This window comes from Cryptomeria japonica, chromosome 10 (genome assembly GCF_030272615.1).
Source record: "Cryptomeria japonica chromosome 10, Sugi_1.0, whole genome shotgun sequence".
NCBI classification, from domain to species: domain Eukaryota; kingdom Viridiplantae; phylum Streptophyta; class Pinopsida; order Cupressales; family Cupressaceae; genus Cryptomeria; species Cryptomeria japonica.
Window position 1 is genome coordinate 785981211 of NC_081414.1, and position 13483 is coordinate 785994693.

The window sequence follows — 13483 nt, forward strand, 5'->3', positions numbered from 1 at the left end:
ACTTTCTAGAGAGATTAGTAAGACCCGAGATGAACCCAACTAAATGTTAGGTGAAGATTTTTTTCATTTCTTAGACACATATTCTCCGTCCTCCAAACACTTGAGGGAAATGTTTGAATGCCACACATGCTTTGGTAATACAAGGGAGTGTGCTAGCATAATTGGATGTGAAGAGAGCATTGATGTTGACTGAGGCATCCTAGAAAACCTTGGTTGAGGAGGTGCATCAACTGAAGACACAAGTACTTCTTTCCCCTTTTTGGAAGGTATTGAAACAACTAGAAGCTAGTGCTAGTAGCAAAAGAATCTCGAGAGTAGCTTGGTTCCTCCAAAACCAACATTCTTACTCTTCTAGTAAGACACTATTGTCCATTTTTCGTTAGCTTTTGAGGTGGTTAGAAGGCTGAGGAGTATTAGCAACTTGAGGAGTAGAGTTAATTCGAGGAGCCATGAAAGGGCAACCCTTGATTTTATGCTTAGAAGATTGACACTAAAAGCAAGTATTGGGAAATTAAGGTAAAACACTTGTTCCATGTGACATAGATTGCTTATTTGACTATCTATCGACTCTTTTAAGTCTTTATATAAATAAACTTCTACACAAACACATTTCCGAGGACAAGATTGAAGACACGATCTTTTCATTACAAATAACTTTCCATAAAGAGGAAGTGATGAAATGCAAAAAAATGCCAACAAAGCAAGGGGAGACTTAAAAACTCATGCCATACTGGCACACAATTTTGTTTTTTTCATTTCTTTTTATTGAAATTAATCATGCTCAGCCTATCCTTTAGCACAGTCCTTGGTATGCTTAGTCAAAGAATATATTTGTTTTAAAAGTATATAATACGAAGGATTGTAGTTTAATTGATTAAGCACATTAGATAAATTTGTTTTTTAAATTTTATAGTAACAAAACTTTAAAGTTTAATTGATTGTCCACTCTTAAATAAGAATGAAGAAAAAAGTAAAATAAAAGTAAGATTCAAGCCTATGCCTGTACATATATTTGACATCACTAATATTTTCAATAAAACCATTAAGAAAAAAACATAAATTTGAATCTTATCTCTAGTCAAATTATTAAATATAAAATATAAATAAAGGTTTTGTGCTTCTTACCCTCGCTCTATGTTGCGGATCAACATATTTCAAAACTTAAATACCTCTTTAAATAGCAAATATACAGTTGTGCCAGTGAATTCTTACCAATCACCATAATTTGAATTCTTACAAACGGCGCCGATGAATTCTTCCCAACCGCCATAATTTGAATTCTTACTAACGGCGCCGATGAATTCTTACCAACTACCATAATTTGAATTTTTACCAACGGCCATAAGTTTCGAGGTATATATAGAATGAAATGAAGAGGGTTTAATTTTCTGTGATGTAGTGGTTCTTAAAATAAGAAGAATTCGAATTCTTGGGTAATTATCTGGATCATATGAATCAAAGCAGACTGAAAATGAGTTTGGAAAGGGAGTGACAGAAGATAAGAATTTGTCACGAGCTTCTAAATTATTCTGCAAAGGGCGCAGTCTAGAGGTAAGTCTTCTTTATTTGTTACTATGTTTCGACTAGATGCGATTTTTTTGATTTTAAAAACTTTGGTGATATTTTTTTTTGTTTGTGTGTAATTTTAAATTTCTGTCATTATCACTGTAATTTCTTGGTCTATTTTATATGGTATAATACATATACTGCAATTTGGTCCAAAACTGAATTTGGGATGTAGGCACCTACACACAATTCCTTCTCTGAGTTAGCATGTCTAACCAAACAGTATTCTGCATTTAATAATAGATGGGAATTTGTCATGAAATGGTACTTTATGCTTTTTTTGTCTGGAATGAAGTCATTTGGCTAAGAACTTTAAGCTCTTTTTCCTCCACCAGATGTTTCTTATGTACAGCCTATAGTTTAGGCGTAGGTCCTTACACATTGAACACCTGTAGTTTATTCCAACCAATTGTACAGTGATTATCGTTACGAGACCTCATAAAAATTGATGCAGTTTTAAATTCAAGACTGAATTAAAATCTTTCTTAAAACTCAGCGACACTGATGTGATATCTTGTCTTACATCAGTTGGCATACACATAACAGGGGAAAACAGGGTATACATTTTGTTCACGGTACAAAATACACTGAAGTCTCAATAAGAACTCAAACAAACCCATTTACTCTCGTAATTACATTACAATATCGTCATATTCAAAACGTTTATACTAATGAAGAGGTCTGTTTGCTCTCAGATGTTGCTGTCGTTACACTTGTTAACAGAAAAGCTTCTATCTTATTCATTCCTAGCTCGTTACTGTGATTAATAACGCCTATGCCAATTTAGAATGCTAGAGATTACGACCATACAGACCTCGTGGAAGGGTTAGGGTTCTAACCGAGTCCTCTTATTATTACAAACTTATAGGTCATAAAACTAACTACTATTGCCATCTTATCATTATCTCATTTATTTGAGAACTCCTCATTGCCAACCTATATAGACCTTATTTAGTCAATGATCTATGCAGAAATTGCAAAAGAAGAATTGGTTTCTATTCCAACCTCGTGAAAGTTAGTTCTTCAAGGTATCTAGTCGGCGCATTGATCTGTCTTTCAGCACATATTTCAGGTCTATCCCCTAAGTAGAGTACTTGAAATAAACATTTTTTAATTTGTTAGAATGATAACTCCATAGCGCTTCTTCAAGGAAAAAGTTATTTGAGATTCAGCACAGGTTTATCGTTAATCTAAGCCACTTGTCTATGCTTATATGATTATATCTATTATATTATTCCAGCAATCAATTAATTCTCACTGAAGGTAAGGGAGAGCAGAGTTCATTCAAGCTGTAGGCAAAAAATTATAATTTGCTTAGATGGATAATCCTCTACTCATCACAGGCTACAGTAAATACTTATTACATATATTGTCGTAGTGAATGGAATCAAAATGGAACAAGGATATTTATACAAGCTTATTGCCATATCACTTTGTAATATATTCCTCTTCTCTACATATATATTCACAGTACTGTTAAGCGAAGATGCTAAACAGTACATGAAAATTGATGATGACTTTATTCATTCTTTATTCCTGATATCTGCATAGAGTGCTAAACGATACACTGTTTTATACCATTATCAATTCCTCAGATGGTGAACCATAACTAGTCCTGCCTTAAAGGGAATTTTATAGGTTTTGAGAAAAAGGCTTAATGTCTTTTCTCTATAATGCTAAACTGTGGTACTTAGACCATCAGGGTTTAACCTTACTCTTAGTTCAAGTAGATTAAAATCAATTTCAATCAATTTAGTGGAGGGAAAACAATTCAAATGGCCTTTAATTACACTGTAGTTATTAGATGACTTTGATGCATCCAACACTGGTTCAGCAACACCAAAAATGGTTGTATGATTTGAAGTACGGAATCTTGTAGGTTTTCATTACACGAGCACCAATCAGTCACCCCAAAACCATTCAAGTTTTCATTCCATGGGTACAACTCACCTTACATCAGTTGGTATATAGTGAACGACATTTGTTTTGCCAACACACTAACTCACTTGGTTGCATCAGTTTGGTGATTCCATCCCCGTGATTTTGTTTATCAGTTTTTTAATAAAAAACAGAAATTGTTTCTAAGTGCATTGGCAATTATAATACAACATTAAAGCATTTGCAATCAAGTTCATACCATTACAATCTTGGAGCAGAGATAAAGCTAGGCCATATATTACAAAGTTATGATACTCATAAGGAACTAGTATAAGTACAGATGATCTCCTCGAGTTGATTTCACAATTTGGTTGGAAGCCAAAATCTTCTTTCAAGGAATGAAAAGATTCTATCTCTATGCAAAGCATTGTTCATTAAAGTCAAGCAGTCATAGTATTATCTTCTTGATATATCATTAATGAAAGGTCTTAAGTCTGCTTCCATAGAGGCATTTATCTCATCAGGAAATCATCTCTAGACTGCATATCATAACCAGCAATATTGTTACTCAGAAAGTAGATCAGGAGAGAAATCATTACTCAACTTCAGAAGCAAAATTAATCTCCTTTTATGCTCTCTTGTTTTGCAATAAGCCTCATGAAGATAACTTCAGGTCATAAGTATGAATTGGCAAGTCGAAGTGCAGTATCTCATCCTTGCAAATTCTTTGTAGTTCCAATCCTTCTCACAGAAAATGAATGGAGGGGGTGTCAGAAAGAAGGGATAAGGAGGAGGGATGGATGGTCAGATAGTAATGCTACTTTGTGCTTTTTTCTGTCTTGAATGAATTCATTTGGCTTAGGCATGCATTGCCCCATTAACATAGCATCTTCAACAGAAATCATTTTAGGGTTACTACTTTGTTTTGCATCAACAATCTTTTAGTCCTTACATATTGAACACCTGTAGTTTATGTCAACTAATTGTACAATCATTATCATTATAAGGTCTCAGAAAAATTGATGCAGTTTTACCATCATTTAAATTCAAGACTGAAGTAAAATATTTCTTAAAACTCAGCGACATTGATGTGATATCTTGTCTTAAACCAGTTGGCATACCCATGAAGTGGGAAAACAGGGTATAAATTTTGCTCGTAATACAATATACACTGAAGTTTCAGTAAGAACTCAAACAAACTCCTTTACTCTAGTAATTACATTACAATCTCCTCGTTTTAAAAACAATTATACTGACTTAGAATGCTCGAGATCAACCATGCAGACCTCCTGGCAGGGTTAGGGTTCTGACCGAGTCCTCTTATTGTTACAAATTTAATTTTCATAAAACTAACTACTACTAGCATCTTATCTTTATCTCATTTATTTGAGAACTCCTCATCGCCAACATGTATAGACTTCATTTACTCAACGATTTATGCAGAAATTGAAAAAGAAGAATTGGTTTCTATTCTGACCTCATGAAAGTTAGTTCTTCAAGTTATCTTGTTACTGCGTTGATCTGTCTTTCAGCACATTTTCAGGTCTATCCCCTGATGAGAGCACTTGAAATAAACATCTCTAAATTTATTAGAAAGATAACTCCATAACACTTCTTCAAGAAAAAAGTTCTCTAAGGCTCGGTACAGGTTATTAACTTATTAGTAAAAAGAAGACCAAACTGTAAAGGAGAAAAGCGGCAAATTGCAGATTGCCCATGTTACTTGCTGTGTATATTCATCCCTGGTGTTTGGGTAAATATTGCTGCCTTTTAATTGAATTCATGAATTGATATGGCTTATTGATGCATTATTTAATATTTTGTTTTCTTTAAATTAAGAAACACTGCTTGAGTTTTTTTGTGCCATCTATATAAGAATGCTGTTTTCAACCATAGTTTAGAATCGTTTTTTTTTCTTTGATTAGAAACTCTTTATGGTGCTTAACTATAAAATTTTGACATACTTTTTTGAAGTAGAAAGGATTCATATTGGTTCAAAATCTCTAAAAACTTCTGGTATGCCTAGCAATGCATTCAATCAGCTTTTTAAGAAGTGTTTTCTTGTTTTGCTTGAATTATTAATAATTTTTAATATAGACAAAATTTAAAGAGTATGTGGAGTTTAACACCTGCCAATAACTTGTATTTCAATTGTTTCATTTTAGTTTGATGAGCAAGTGGCTTATCCAATACATCTTTTTGCAAATGTTCCTTGGGATCATATGTACAGACTAAGGTTAGATAATTGTATTTTGTTGGCATTTGTAGTTGATGAATTTAGTTGCTATATTTCCAGTCATGTGATTTTGGCATTATCTCATAGATTTAACTCTTTTAGAGCTATTCTTAGATTATTGGCAAATGCAGGTCATTGGATGCACCTGAGGTGCCTAGTGTCTCATTCGTTTCAAAGGTGGAAGCAACATTCTATCTATAAGCCTGTAGTGAATTTGTTTTCTGATAATGTAAGTTGACTGTCCTCTTTTGTAGATTTTATTTATTTATTTATTGCATACAAACTTGAACAAATATAGTTTAAGCCCTTGCTTTCATGGTCAAATATGAGCCCATTTTCAGACCATGAAATGACTTTTTTGGTTATTTGAAGAAATATTTGAAAGACTTTGCTTGAAGTGCAGCTTAGTGAATATGCAATAGTTGCACATGTGTGCTTTACTCTTGTTGCTCTGAAGTACCATATTTCTTTTTCACCAATTGTGATTCAGCGTGTAAGTTTCAGTTTTAAGTTTCTATGTTTTATGGATTCTTTTTCTGACATACATTTTATTGCATGCCTATAAATGTTCCAAACCATACTACATCTGGATTTCTAAAATTGTGTCGTGTGTAACCATAGGCAAATTGCTTCTCAGAAAGTGTGGATGGCTACAATATAAAATGATATGAAAGAAAGCGTATAACCATTACATACAAAATTACTATTAATAGGAAACTTCTACATACCGTGTTTGACAAGGGATCTGAAGCCTTAAATCTAAAATGGTTATTCAATCTACTGACCCAATACAAAATCAAGTTTCACAATATAGATGCCATTTATGGGTTAAAGGAAATTTATGCCAAGGAAAGTAGTATGATAGCGGCAAGTATATACATGTCATTGTACAAAAAGGGGACTTCAAAGTTATTTCATAGGGAATGGATGCTGAATCTTCAAAAAAAAGCCAATCTTTAAATTAACTATAAAGCAAGATTACTTAAAATTAGTGTGCCAAATAATAGGTTTGACACTTGTCACCGATGGATGATTGGCAGGAACTCTCTGGTGTTTGGGGCATTTGATTATGCAGGATAAAGATCTGAGCATGTACACAGTGGAGAATGCTAGCACCAGCAAACATTTATCTTGCAGCAGCAGCTTATGTGAGTCAAGCCACAATTGCAAAGTGAAGAGAGAGGCTTGCCCTTATTCAATGTCATGTTTTATCTGATAACACAAATAGTTCTGGATCGTTAGTGGAGGATGTCTCAAATTTGGCCTCTGGAAGTGAGCTTGCATCTGGCTCGTCAATAAAAACATAACTTGTAATTGGGTTCATTTTTGAGTTTTATTATTAATCTGACTTGGATATCATTTAATGAAGTATAAAATCATTGTTTTAGTACTGAAATCGATCAAACATTAACCAAATATATAGCTTTTACAGAGCAATTTGATATTTTTTATTTTAACTGTATGGTGGATTTTTTGACAGCTGTGGCCAAATATAGACTGGTGACTTTTTAATTGGTTGGGCTTCAGATGTTTTCCACGTTTAGGGTTTTCTAATTATTCGGTTCCACTTTGCTAGCAAAAGCCGGATTGCTGGAAAATTTGTTTTACGTTGGATGATGCTCGAAGTATTTTCTTTGGGGATAAAGGAGCTTCAAACCAGCAATTCACAGCTTTCTTAACTCAGATTGGAATGGGGTAACATTGCTATCTGCCATGAATATTTGACAAGTTTAGTTAATAAATATATAACTAACATAAGTATGTGATGAAAAATAGAAGTTTTATAGTCACAACTACACTTTAATACGCGTCTCTATCAACCAGAGGTGTGTTGATGAAGAATACCAAACTCTAAAGGAGAAAAGCAGCAAACTGCAGATTGCCCATGTTACTTGCTGTGTATATTCGTCCCTGGTGTTTGGGTAAATGTTGTTTGTAAGGCAATAGAGCATTCTACTATTGATATGGCAATATTCATTTTCCGTTGGATGATACTCGAAGTATTTTCTTTGGGGATAAAGGAGTTTCAGAACAGACGTTCACAGCTTTCTTAACTCAGATTGGAATGGGGTAACATTGCTATCTGTCATGAATATTTGACAAGTGTAGATAATAAATATATGACTAACATAAGTATGTGTTAAAAAATAGATTGCCCATGTTACTTGCTGTGTATATTCGTCCCTGGTGTTTGGGTAAATGTTGTTTGTAAGGCAAGAGAGCATGCTACTATTGATATGGCAATATTCATTTTCCGTTGGATGATACTCGAAGTATTTTCTTTGGGGATAAAGGAGTTTCAGAACAGACGTTCACAGCTTTCTTAACTCAGATTGGAATGGGGTAACATTGCCATCTGTCATGAATATTTGACAAGTGTAGGTAATAAATATATGACTAACATAAGTATGTGTTAAAAAATAGAAGTTTTTACAGTCAAAAATACACTTTAATATGTGTCTCTGTCAACCAGAGACATGTTCATGAAGAATACCAAACTGTAAAGGAGAAAAGCAGCAAACGGCAGACTGCCCATGTTACTTGCTGTGTATATTCATCCCTGGTGTTTGGGTAAATGTTGTTGCCTATTTATTGAATTCCCAAATTGATATGGCTTCTTGTTGCATTATTTAATATTTTATTGGGTTGAAATTTAGAAACACTGCTTTAGTTTTTTTGTGCCATCTATATAATAATGTTGTTTCCAGCCATAGTTTAGAATCATTTTTTGTCTTCGATTAGAAACACTTTATGGTGCCTAACTATAAAACTTTCACCATGTTTCAGATCAGGATACCTTTTTTTGTAGTAGAAGGGATTCATATTAGATCAAAATCTCTAAAAACTTCTGGTTTCAAAGTTTTGATTGATAGTGTGACTTCATTCACATATATGCCCAGCAATGCATTCATTCAGTTTTTTAAGATGTAAAGGTTTTCTTGTTTTGCTTGAGTTATTAATAATTTTTTTAATAATATAATATAGATTAAATTAAAGAGAATATGAATTTTTACACCTGCCAATAACCTGTATTTCAATAGTTTCATTTTAGTTTGATGGGCAGGTGGATTATCCCATACATCTTTTTGCAAATGTTTCTTGGGATTATACGTACAGACTAAGGTTAGTTAATTGTATTTTGTTGGTATCTCTAGTAGATGAATTTATTTGCTATATTTCCAGTCATGAGATTTTGGCATTATCTCATAGATATAATTTTTTTAGAGCTATGCTTAGCTTTTTGGCAAATACAGGTTTTTGGATGCACCGGAGGTGCCCAGTGTCTCATTTGTTTCAAAGGTGGAAGCAACTTTGTATCTATAAACCTGTAGTGAACTTGTGCTCTGATAATGTAAGTTGACTGCCCTCTTTTGTATATTATATTTTTTTATTTTTTGCATACGAACTTGAACAAATATGGTTTAAGCCCTTGCTTTCATGGTCAAATATGAACCCATTTTCAGACCATGGAATGACATTATTGGTCATTTGAATGAAGATTTGAAAGATTTTTCTTAGAGTACAGTGTTGGATTTAGTTGTGAAGCCACCCAAGATCAAAATGACTGAAGGAAAACAAAACAAGAATCCAAAGATGAACAAAACTCAGCACACCCTTAGCACTGTACTAGCACTCAAATCAAGTGAACTAGTGACCTCTAGCATAGGGAGAGGTGAGGGCTATTTATATAACAAAATATGGGCAAATAAATTCCAAGAGGAATAATAACTCCTAATTGCCCAAAATAGGAGAGATTTTACCTACTTGGTAAATGCTAAATACATGGTTATGTCAACTCAGGTAAAGACAAACAAATGGTTATGGAAGGTGGCAAATAAATCTAGAAGAGGGTGTGACATTCAACTACCCAAATGTGGCTGTGAGTGTCAAATGTAATCGAAGGATTATGCCACGTTTCCACATCCTAACCATTCTAATATAACCTAAGCAAGCTTAATAATGTGTGTAGGAAAAATAAATATCCCCTAACATAAGAGAAAATAAAAACCTACACTAACATGCAGCAAAGTGAATATGCTATAGTTGCACATGTGTGCTTTACGCTTGTTGCTTTGAAGTACTATATTTATTTTTCAACAATTATGATTCAGTGTATAAATTTCAGTTTTAAGTTTCTATGTTTTATGGATTCTTTTTGGGACATACTTTTTAAGGCATTACTATATATTTTCCATACCATACTACATCAAGTTTTCTAAAAATTTGATGCATGTGTACAGTGTAACCATAGGCAAATTACTTCTCGCAAAGTGTGGCTGGCTACAATATAAAATGATATGAAAGAAGGTGTCTAACCATTAAATACAAAATCATTATTAATAGGAAACTTCTACATACCGTGTTTGACAAGGGATAGAAAGCTATAAATCTAAAATAGGTATTCAATCTACGGACCCAATACAAAATCAAGTTTCTCAAAATAGATGTCATTTATGAGATAAAATAAATTTACCCCAAGGAAAGCAGTATGATAGTGGCAAGCATATACATGTCATTGTACAAAAAGATGACTTCAAAGTCATTCATAGTGAAAGGATGCCGAATCTTCAAAAAGGCCAATCTTTCTAATAACTATAGAGCAAGATTACTTTAAATTAGTGTGTCAAATAATAGGTTTGAAACTTATCACCGATGATTGATTGGCAGGAACTCTCTGGTGTTTGGGGCATTTGATTATGTAGGATAAAGATTTGAGCATGTACACAGTGAAAATTTCTAGCACTAGCAAACATTTATCTTGCAGCAGCAGTTTATGTGAGCCAGGCCACAATTGCAAAGTTAAGAGAGAGGCATGCCCTTATTCTTTGTCATGTCTATCTGAAAACACAAATAGTTCTGGATCGTTAGTGGAGAATGTCAAGAATTTGGCATTTGGAATTGAGTTTGCATCTGGCTAGTCAGTAAAAACACAACTTGTAACTGGGTGCATTTTTTAGTTTTATTATTTATCCGACTTTGATATCATTTAATGCAGTATAAAATGATTGTTTGTAATACTGAAATTGATCAAACATTAATAATATATATTGTTGAGACATGGACCAGCTAGGACTCGAACCTAGGACCTTCCATATGCTGCTGGAGTGCTCTACCACTGAGCTACTGGCCCCTCTTGGACCAGTCCATCATCGGTCCGGGTGTGGCTTATTTCCAACACCAACATGTATAGCTTTTGCAGAGATCTATGATATTCTTTATTTTAACTATATGGTAGATTTTTTGACAGCTGTGGCCAAATATAGACTGGTGACTTTTTTATTGGTAGGGCTTCACGTGGTTTCTGGGTTCAGGGTTCTCAAATTATTCAGTCCCAAGTTTGCAAGCAAAAGCAGGATTTGTGCAAAATTCATTTTCCGTTCGATGATGGTCTAAGTATTTTCTTTGGGGATAAAGGAGCTTCAAACAAACAGTTCACAGCTTTCTTAACTCAGATTGGAATGGGGTAGCATTGCTATCTGCCATGAATATTTGACGTGTAGATAAGTATGTGATAAAAAATAGAAGTTTTACAGTCACAACTACACTTTACTACGTGTCTCTGTCAACCAGAGGTGTGTTGATGAAGAATACCAAACTGTAAAGGAGAAAACCAGTAAACTGCAGATTGCCCATGTTACTTGCTGTGTATATTCATCCCTGGTGTTTGGGTAAATGTCGTTGTTTGTAAGGCAATAGAGCATGCTACTATTGACATGGAAAAATTCATTTTCCGTTGGATGATGCTCGAAGTATTTTCTTTGGGGATAAGAGAGCTTCAAAACAGCAGCTCACAGCTTTCTTAACTCAGATTGGAATGGGGTAACATTGCTATCTGCCATGAATATTTGACAAGTGTAGATTATAAATATATGACCAACATCAATATGTGATGAAAAATACAAGCTTTACAGTCACAACTACAATTTAATATGTGTCTCTGTCAACCAGAGGTGTGTGGATGAAGAATACCAAACTGTAAAGGAGAAAAGCAGCAAACTGCATGTTGCTCATGTTACTCACTGTGTATAGTCATCCCTGGTGTTTGGGTAAATGTTGTTGCCTATTTATTGAACTCATGAATTGATATTGCTTCTTGGTGCATTATTTAATATTTTCTTGGGTTTAAATTTGGAAACACTGCTTGAGTTTTTATGTGCCATCTATGCAAGAATGCTGTTTTCAGCCATAGTTTAGAATCATTTTTTGTCTTTGATTAGAAACTCTTTATGGTGCTTAACTATAAAATTTTCACCATGTTTCAGATCAGGATAATTTTTTGGAGTTCAAAATCTCTAAAAACTTCTGATTTCAAAGTCTTGATTGATAGTCGAGCTTCATTCACATATATGCCTACCAATGCATTGAATCAGCATTTTAAGAAGTAAGGATTTTCTTGTTTTGTTTGAATTGTTAATAATATTTTTAGACTACAATATAGACAAAGTTAAAGAGTATATGATGTTTATTCCTTCCGTTAACCTGTATTTCAATTGTTTCATTTTAGTTTGATGAGCAGGTGTCTTATCCAATGCATCTTTTTGCAAATGTTCCTTGGGATTATATGTACAAACTAAGGTTAGTTAATTGTATTTTGTTGGCATCTGTAGTTGATGAATTTAGTTGCTATATTTGTGGTCATGAGATTTTGGCATTATCTCATAGATTTAACTGTTTTAGAGCTATGCTTAACTTATTGGCAAATGCAGATCTTTGGATGCACCTGAGGTGTCCACTGTCTCATTTGTTTCAAGCCTGTAGTGAATTTGTTCTCTGATAATGTAAGATGACTCTCCTCTTTTGCAGATTTATTATTATTTTTTTTCATACAAACTTGGACAAATGTAGTTTAAGCCCTTGCTTTCATGGTGAAATATGATGTTGAACCCATTTTCAGACCTAGAATGACTTTTTTGGTCATTTCCAGGAAGTTTTGAAAGACTTTGCTTGCAGTGCAGAAAAGTGAGTATGCAATAGTTGCACATCTGTGCTTTACTCTTGTTGCTCTGGAGTACTTTATTCCTTTTCAACAATTATGATTCAGCATATAAATTTCAGTTTTAAGTTTTATGGATCCTTTTTTGGCTAAGTTACTGGTTCGGCTTTAGGGATGTGTTGTGATGTATTCACACATCACCCCATTGCAAATGGGGACCCCTGCTTTTGTTGCTTTCTGGGGTTTGTTTTCTAGGTCTTTTAGGGTTTTGCCCGTTAGCCTTTGCATGATGAGTGTTGCTAGAGGGATCAATGGATAGTTAGTCAATAGTCAGTAGTTAGAAGGTGAATGGTTAGCTAATAAAGAATAGTTAGTAAATAGTTGATAGTTGGTGAATAAGTAGTAAAATAGCAAATAGAATAGCAATTAGAGTAGACTAGGAAGAGAAGACAAGACATTGTTGCCTTAACTGTAAAGACTTCTTTTTCATTGAAGATATGGTGAAATATGTCGTTTCATTGCCATATGCATGGTCTCTTGTTGAATCTTCATTTTAGATGATAGATAATTAAATTGAATGAAAGAAGTTGTTGAATGCACCTATGTGGAATCTGTCTAATCCATACCACTAGCCTCTTACTGATTGTAAGTGTGCCCTGCGTGGTCAACTGGCATAAAATGAGCTTAATCTCAAGTCGTTACATGTCTATTGTTCATGCATTAACTTGAATGATGATCAGTATCTGATGGTGTCTGATTTGAATATATTTGAAGCATCCCCCAGAAGATCGCACTGAGTTGGTGTTGAATTGTTCAACTTGATGGTGAGACCCAGCCCAGTAAGACTCCACCTAGTCGTTCATCCATCT

General features: G+C 34.0%; 1 long non-coding RNA gene across 4 annotated transcripts in view; it reads left to right on the forward strand.

Moving 5' to 3' along the window:
- Positions 1–1143: 1143 nt before the first annotated feature.
- LOC131039298 (uncharacterized) overlaps positions 1144–13483 on the forward strand; it is a 63291-nt gene continuing 50951 nt past the window's right edge. Inside the window, exons 1-8 of one of the 4 annotated variants that reach the window (XR_009104612.2) lie at positions 1144–1551; positions 5610–5680; positions 5812–5909; positions 8733–8803; positions 8935–9032; positions 11944–12062; positions 12186–12256; positions 12388–12459. This is a non-coding gene — a long non-coding RNA (uncharacterized LOC131039298). The remainder of the gene's footprint in view (positions 1552–5609; positions 5681–5811; positions 5910–8732; positions 8804–8934; positions 9033–11943; positions 12063–12185; positions 12257–12387; positions 12460–13483) is intronic. The other 3 variants (XR_009359265.1, XR_009359267.1, XR_009359266.1) reach the window with 3 other exon arrangements.